This window comes from Porites lutea, chromosome 5 (genome assembly GCF_958299795.1).
Source record: "Porites lutea chromosome 5, jaPorLute2.1, whole genome shotgun sequence".
NCBI lineage: Eukaryota > Metazoa > Cnidaria > Anthozoa > Scleractinia > Poritidae > Porites > Porites lutea.
Window position 1 is genome coordinate 45,929,181 of NC_133205.1, and position 7,871 is coordinate 45,937,051.

The window sequence follows — 7,871 nt, forward strand, 5'->3', positions numbered from 1 at the left end:
AGTTAGATTAACGCGTATAGTCAAGGACTATTTTAAGCTCTGGTTAGAATTTTTAACACACTTCAATGGCAAATCATTCTTCTTAGGTTTTCAATGGCTTTCATTACCTCACTTGCATCTTTATACTGATGCATCTGGCTCTCTAGGCTGTGGAGCCGTGTTTCGTCAGAATTGGTTTTACGGTCCGTGGCCCCAATCCTGGACCTCTAAGAATATTATTGTGCTAGAAATGTGTCCTATTGTTCTCAGTATAAAAATATAGGGTACTTGGCTGGCGAACAGATGTATAACCTTTCACACCGACAATCAAGCCTTCTCGGAAGTCATCAATAGAAAGACGACTAAAGATTGGGAGCTGTTGGTTCTTCTTCGCGCCTTGGTTCTATCATGTTTGCAAAATAATATCTTATTTAAAGCCGTACATCTCCCAGGCGTTCACAACACGAAAGCTGATGCTTTATCTCGTTTACAGGTGACCAAATTCAAGTCTGTGTCCAAGGACATGGCGCCAGAACCAACAGCTGTGCCTCCTCATCTGTTATCAGAGAACTGGCAGTTATAACAAGAACTCTTTTAGAGGCAAGCTTAAGTAACGCTTCTGTATCAGTTTATAAACGACCTTGGAAGTTATTTACAGATTGGTCGGCTTCTTATTTAGGTGATATGCCTAATAATTTGCCTCTTCAACCGGCCATACTAGCCCTTTTTATCGCGCATTTATACTCTAGGAGTTATTCTTCTTCGTCTGTAACCACTTACATTTCTGCTTTAGTCACGTTCATAGACTTACTGGTGTCGCTGCTCCTATTGAGGCCCCACTTATTATACAAATTTTAAAGGGTTATCGGAAACTAACTCCTGTTAATGATGTCAGGTTACTTATTACTTTACCAGTATTGCGGAACTTAATTAGAGCTTTCGAGGATTCCCTTTCTTCACATTACCAGTCTCGTTTCGTGTCTGCCATATGTGCTTTGGCATTTTTTTCTTTTCTCCGCATTGGGGAGTTAACAGCCTCTCGAGGCAACACTACCAATATCATTAATGTTTCGCAACTAGACCAACTTGTTGATGCTCAGGTTCGAATTCAGGCACTGCAGCTTAATTTGCATAACTACAAGCATAAGAATTCTGGGCCACCTTTTGTTATTTTTATCTAACCTGAAAGGTCATGCTATCCAGTTCAGTTGATCTTAAACTTTTTAGTCGTGCGAGGGTCAGTCTCTGGCCCTCCTTTTTTATTGGCCCGACGGACGTCCGATTACTAGATCCTATTTTGTTGAGCGACTTAAGGCAGCACTTACATTTTGTAACTTAGACACAAAGCTATATAAGGCGCACAATATTCGCATTGGCGCTGCCAGTTGTGCATCTGCCAAGGGGTTTTCAGACTCCCAAATTCGCTTACTAGGTCGCTGGAAATCAAGCGTTTTTCTTCGTTATGTTAGAACTCCGATTTTAGGAACAACTTTAGATACTAGTACTCGGAGACAAACAGGCGTTGTGTTTTTGTCCTCCTTTCCGCCAACAGCCATCGGGTGGGGCTGGGCCGCTTAGGAGCGACCCGTGGCCTTTTTCTTCTGGCCCTCACCTTTGCTAGACGTATAAATTCGTAAACATTTTTTCATATTTTAACATTGATACGATGATTTTGCAGTTTTAAATAAGACCGGCCATTAACTTGGCCATGTTTTTACTCCCAAGACCACAGTCTCGGTTTTCCTTGTTTTTTTTTTAGTTACTAAGCCCAAAAAGAGTTTCTCTTCAAATGTTAAAAAAATGGTTTCGGTTTAAACATGAAAATTTCTTGTTTCCGCACTTCGAGACTGTCTAAAATTGATCTTGTCGACATCCTGGACATATTGTCCGACCATTCAAATCTAATTAAGGTCTTTTCTTTTTTTTGGATGCGTGTAACCCAAAATTTTAACTTAACAGAATAGGCCAAAAAAGCCTTTCCTGGAAAATATTACCAAAAGTTGGTTTAGATTAAACATGAAAACTTTTTGTTTGCGGACTTCCAAACTGTCTAAGAATGAGCTTGGCGACATTCTAACAAATTTTCCGACAATTTAAATGTAGTCAGAGGTTTTTCTGTTTTTTTTTTTTTCCGGATGGGCGTAATCAAAAATTTGAACTTATCGAAAGAGGCCCAAAAAGGCTTTCCTAGAAAGTATTTCCAAAAGTCGGTTTAGATTAGACATGAACATTTCTTGTTTGGGCACTTGAAAACTGTCTAAAAACGAGCTTGACGACATTCTGAACATATTTTGCCACGATTCAAATATAATTAAAGGTTCTTTGAGCTTTTCCCGGATGCGCGTAACCCAAAATTTGAACTTAGCGAAATAAGCCAAAAAAGGATTCCCAGAAAATGTTTCCAAAGATGGGTTCGGATTAGACATGAAGATTTCTTGTTTGCGCACTTCAAGACTGTCGAAAATTGATCTTGTGGACATTCTGGACATATTGTGCGACTATTTAAATGTAGTTTAAGGGCTTTTATGCTTCATGTTCCTTTACATATTACGAAAGTTATTGATGTTGGCGGAGTCTCGTTTTGGGTGAGCTCTGTTTGCTGGGACACAAATAATCACAAACCCATTATGGGATATTTTGGCCACGGGAGTGGCCGTTTATTACATTAAAGCATATAAAGCTGGGAAAACCAGATACATAAGAACATTATCCCAGCAAAGGTGAGGGCACACCCGCCACTCCCTAGGGTAAAATAAAGCTAACGGGAGGGAAGGGAGGGAAAAATGTTTCTGACTGTCTTGTAATGCGAGGAAGGAGGCCTTGTGCCTCGCTTCTGTGACCTACATGACCCGTGACATAAATGACACTTTCGTGACAAATCACCCGGATGACAGGAAACCCTCCTTTGCTGGTAGCTGGAGAAATACAATAATGATCAGTCACATTAAGCATAAAACCATTTATTTCTTTTAGAAATAAATCTCATTTATGCTTCATGTTCCTTTACATATTACGAAAGTTATTGATGTTGGCGGAGTCTCGTTTTGGGTGAGCTCTGTTTGCTGGGACACAAATAATCACAAACCCATTATGGGATATTTTGGCCACGGGAGTGGCCGTTTATTACATTAAAGCATATAAAGCTGGGAAAACCAGATACATAAGAACATTATCCCAGCAAAGGTGAGGGCACACCCGCCACTCCCTAGGGTAAAATAAAGCTAACGGGAGGGAAGGGAGGGAAAAATGTTTCTGACTGTCTTGTAATGCGAGGAAGGAGGCCTTGTGCCTCGCTTCTGTGACCTACATGACCCGTGACATAAATGACACTTTCGTGACAAATCACCCGGATGACAGGAAACCCTCCTTTGCTGGTAGCTGGAGAAATACAATAATGATCAGTCACATTAAGCATAAAACCATTTATTTCTTTTAGAAATAAATCTCATTTATGCTTCATGTTCCTTTACATATTACGAAAGTTATTGATGTTGGCGGAGTCTCGTTTTGGGTGAGCTCTGTTTGCTGGGACACAAATAATCACAAACCCATTATGGGATATTTTGGCCACGGGAGTGGCCGTTTATTACATTAAAGCATATAAAGCTGGGAAAACCAGATACATAAGAACATTATCCCAGCAAAGGTGAGGGCACACCCGCCACAGCCCAGAGCAAGGAACGAGTGAAAGGGCCGCCCCACCCGAGGCCAAAGCAAGACGACCGCCAACAGAAACTACTGGTACCTACAAATCAAAATGTACAATGGAAAAAGGTGTGCGCCGCCTGATACGAAAACCCGAAAAACCACATGGGAAAAATTGGGAACGTATCCCCCAACCAATGCAGTCACACAAAACCTCTGGGGGTTAAAGGTAAGAAAGATACCACATTAAAAATAAAAAAGGTCAATGTGCGAGAGCTGAGATGAATATACATGTATTATAATCATCCAACCGTGTACACCTTACAACAATAGCGTCAACTAGCGCCATAACGGCTCATGTGTGTCCATAGCAATAGGACATTGTATACATTCTTTGTCACTGCACTCACAGCTTAGTTCCACCAGTTTAGTTCAGCGGAGGTTATGCACGTAAACATATAGAAATAGAATGGTAAGGCTGTTTACCAAGCCCTGCTTACTGAAATGGATCAGTGTAACCAACAGAAATGTACAAGTTTGAATGGCCCTTGCTCACACTGTCATTGAATCTGATACAGATTAAAAAGTGTGAATCACTTAAGTTAACTAACAGTTTAAAAGTGAAAATGAATGAGATAACTGTATGGCCCTTGTTCACACAGCCATCATAAATTGCACTTATTCACTAAGCACTGGACACTAGATGGGAATAAAATGGCCTATATATGCAAATGAGTTTTAAGTAACGTTTTCCTAAGTCTTGGATACAGAAGTGGATTGATGTAACCAACAGAAATGGGCTACTGTAGCTAGAATAAAGGAAATGGCTGCATAGCCTGTCAGCTCACACAGTCAACTTATAATATCGGCCTCACTAATGCCACATCGATACGGAGCTCAAACGTGTTTAAAAGCTGTAAAGTTAAACCAGGTTGAAATGATTAGAAGTGAAAATTAATCAGTAAGATGGCTGTATGGCCCCTGCTAACACAGTCACCAGGAATTTAAATGATAACAATTTAGGCTGAATGGTCATAGCTCAGTGACATAATGAAATGATTTAATTTAAAAAACTGTGATCTGGCTGTATAGCCCCTGCTCCCTTATCAAAAAGCTGAAATAGCTTGTTAATGTAACTGATTAAAATGAAATCGGTAAGATGGCTGTATGGCCCCTGCTCACAGAGTAAACATGAATTTAAATAATAACAATTTACTCTAAATTGTCATAGCTCAGTGACATAATGGACGGATTAAATTTGGAAATCTGTGATATGGCTGTATGGCCCCTGCTCACACAGTCATGCAAAATTATACTTATCAAAAGTCTGAAATAGCTAACTGATGTAGCTGATTACAATAAATCTGTGCGATGGCCGTATGGCCCCTGCTCACACAGTCACCCTGAATGATACTAATAAAAAGTCTGACGTAACTCACTGATGTAACTGATTCAAATGAAAATCTGTGAGATGGCTGTATGGCCCCTGCTCACACAGTCACCCTGAATGATACTAATAAAAAGTCTGACGAAACTCACTGATGTAACTGATTCAAATGAAAATCTGTGAGATGGCTGTATGGCCCCTGCTCACACAGTCACCCTGAATGATACTAATAAAAAGTCTGACGAAACTCACTGATGTAACTGATTCAAATGAAAATCTGTGAGATGGCTGTATGGCCCCTGCTCACACAGTCACCCTGAATGATACTAATAAAAAGTCTGACGTAACTCACTGATGTAACTGATTCAAATGAAAATCTGTGAGATGGCTGTATGGCCCCTGCTCACACAGTCACCTTGAAACTATACTGTAAGCAGAAATCACCTAGGAAACTAACAGGTGAATTTAAAAGTGAAAAAATCAATATACTGTAAGATGGCCGAATGACCCTGACTCATGTGGTGAGAATTCTACATATTACAATGTCACTGCCCATATGTCCTGCACATAAGTATCAAATGACATACATGTCCTATACACTTGAGCTACATGTATACCCAATCACAATGCCCAGCAAGCCAAAGTTGCCTGAGGAAAGTTCTGCCCAAGTAGATGTACACGTAGGTGCCACGTGCCAAGGGACGCAGCAGCTGCTCTTGAGTAGCCCGACACTAGAGATGCAACTCCTGGAAAACTGATCAGCAGAATGTGTACAACTCTTTGGAACATTTCTTGCATACTATGTTGAACTGAATTGAGGAACCAAAGAGAATGCAGAGCTATTGACTGTCTTAAGAGAGATGCCAAGGGAAAGCTGAAGATGGTTGGATAAAGCTGGTTGGTACTCTGCTCAAGACTGGCTTCATTCAAAAGGCGTTCATGAAAGGGAGCTGCATGTGTATACCTTAGCACCTGCAGTAAAATGAAAAAACTATAAAAACAACTTCTTTAAAAAAGCCAGAATGTGCTACCATTAAAGAACAATGTGTAACCAATTAATAAATCAATCAGGATCTCCCAAACAAAACAAATAAACCGTAAATTCCTCAGAAACAACAAAGCTAAAAGCACTGATGTGACGTGGAGAGTAAAGCATAAAGCAACGTATAACAGTGTCTCATCACAATAAATGCAGGACTGTAATGTCCACACATATCAAAACAGGGGAGCCAACAAAACCGGAGATTAAAGTTAATGTAGCTGCATGTAAACCAAAATAACGGATTGCATGAATAAAGACTGAAAAATAGACAAAAAAGGCAAAAAATGTGAATAGAAATTCAAACCAAATAATATTGGCATCTGGTTACCCTAGACAAAAATACAACAACAGAACCACACACATATCACTGCAAACAAATCAAATAAGCAGTACAAACAAAGGAACAGGGGCCTAGAACAATGAGGACCAAAGCCTCAAACTGAGGAACCTAGCCTCAACATAAAATAATGAGGACGAAACCTCAATATAAAATATGAGGACAAAGCCTCAAAATAAAATATGAGGACAAAGCCTCGATATAATACGAGGACGAAGCCTCAAAATAAAATATGAGGACAAAGCCTCAATATAATACGAGGCCAAAGCCTCAAAATAGAATATGAGGACAAAGCCTCAATGTAATAAATAAAAATAATGGACGAATCCACTATATAACATAATAAAAATGCGGCAGGGAAAGTCTGTCAGACATTAAGTCGACGCAAAAAACTCCCCTAGAAATGCCAAAATAATAAATAATGTAATACGAGGCCAAAGCCTCAAAATAAAATATGAGGACGAAGCCTCAATATAAAAAACAAGGACAAAGCCTTGATACAACATGAGGACAAAACCTCAACAAAATGAGGTCAACGCCTCAAATACAAGTGGAGGAACAAAGCCTCACACTGAAAAAAAAAAACGGCCCAGAAGTAAGCACTGGCAGACAGAATGTCGCCGACAGCGACTAAAGGAAAACAACAGAACACAACGATACACAATGCAACAGGATAAAAACACAATATGCAGACAAAACTGACATATGAACAGCAAACGATAAACCTGATATGCTGATACAGTACACGGTACCTCTGAGGTAACTTTGTTAGAATGGTTGCAAGTTTTAGCCTGTAGGGTTTAATAACGCATCGTTTTGTTTGGCTTTGTTTTGTTGTTGCTGTTGCTGTTGTTGTTGTTTTTTTTTGTATTTTTATAATACTGTAATATTAATTATACATATAAGCTGCGTCCAAAGGTCAAAAATGCTCAAATTGCATAAAGGTAAACTCAAAATAATTATAAATAAATAAAGTGTCTTTCCAAATCACAAAACAAGATCATAAACAAAGAGACCCAGCTCCAGGCAACTGAAGATCGGGCGAGTGTTACTGATTTCAAATATAGCGCCAGTTGGCACCAGCGATACAAGTAGCTGAAGAACACGAGGCACAACCGGTCTGAGGGACAACGAAACTGTGCTACGCACACCGAACGGGCTAGCATACACGCCAGTGTAACTGAAAACATAAAAAATTAATGGTCGATCGGATGTAAAATTCGATGTTACCAATAAGCAATGGCATTTCATTAGCATAAACGACCACAACGTGTATGAATTCCCGCAATCAACAAGACGATCATGTGCACGAACATGACTGTGGACATCAATACAGCACCGAGAGTAAGCGGTGAGCCATCGGGCAATAATCTAGTACTTATCTCAAAGAAGAGGTGATGCTCGGTAGGTAAGACCCAAGAAGAGCGAAAGAGACTGATAAATCGCAAGCATCCTGCATCTAAATCCGGTCGCCATCAAAA

General features: G+C 39.9%; 1 pseudogene; it reads left to right on the top strand.

Annotated features, from left to right (window-relative positions):
* The first annotated feature begins 229 nt into the window (after positions 1-229).
* Positions 230-1,160, top strand: LOC140938904 (uncharacterized; annotated as a pseudogene).
* The last annotated feature ends 6,711 nt before the right edge of the window (positions 1,161-7,871 follow it).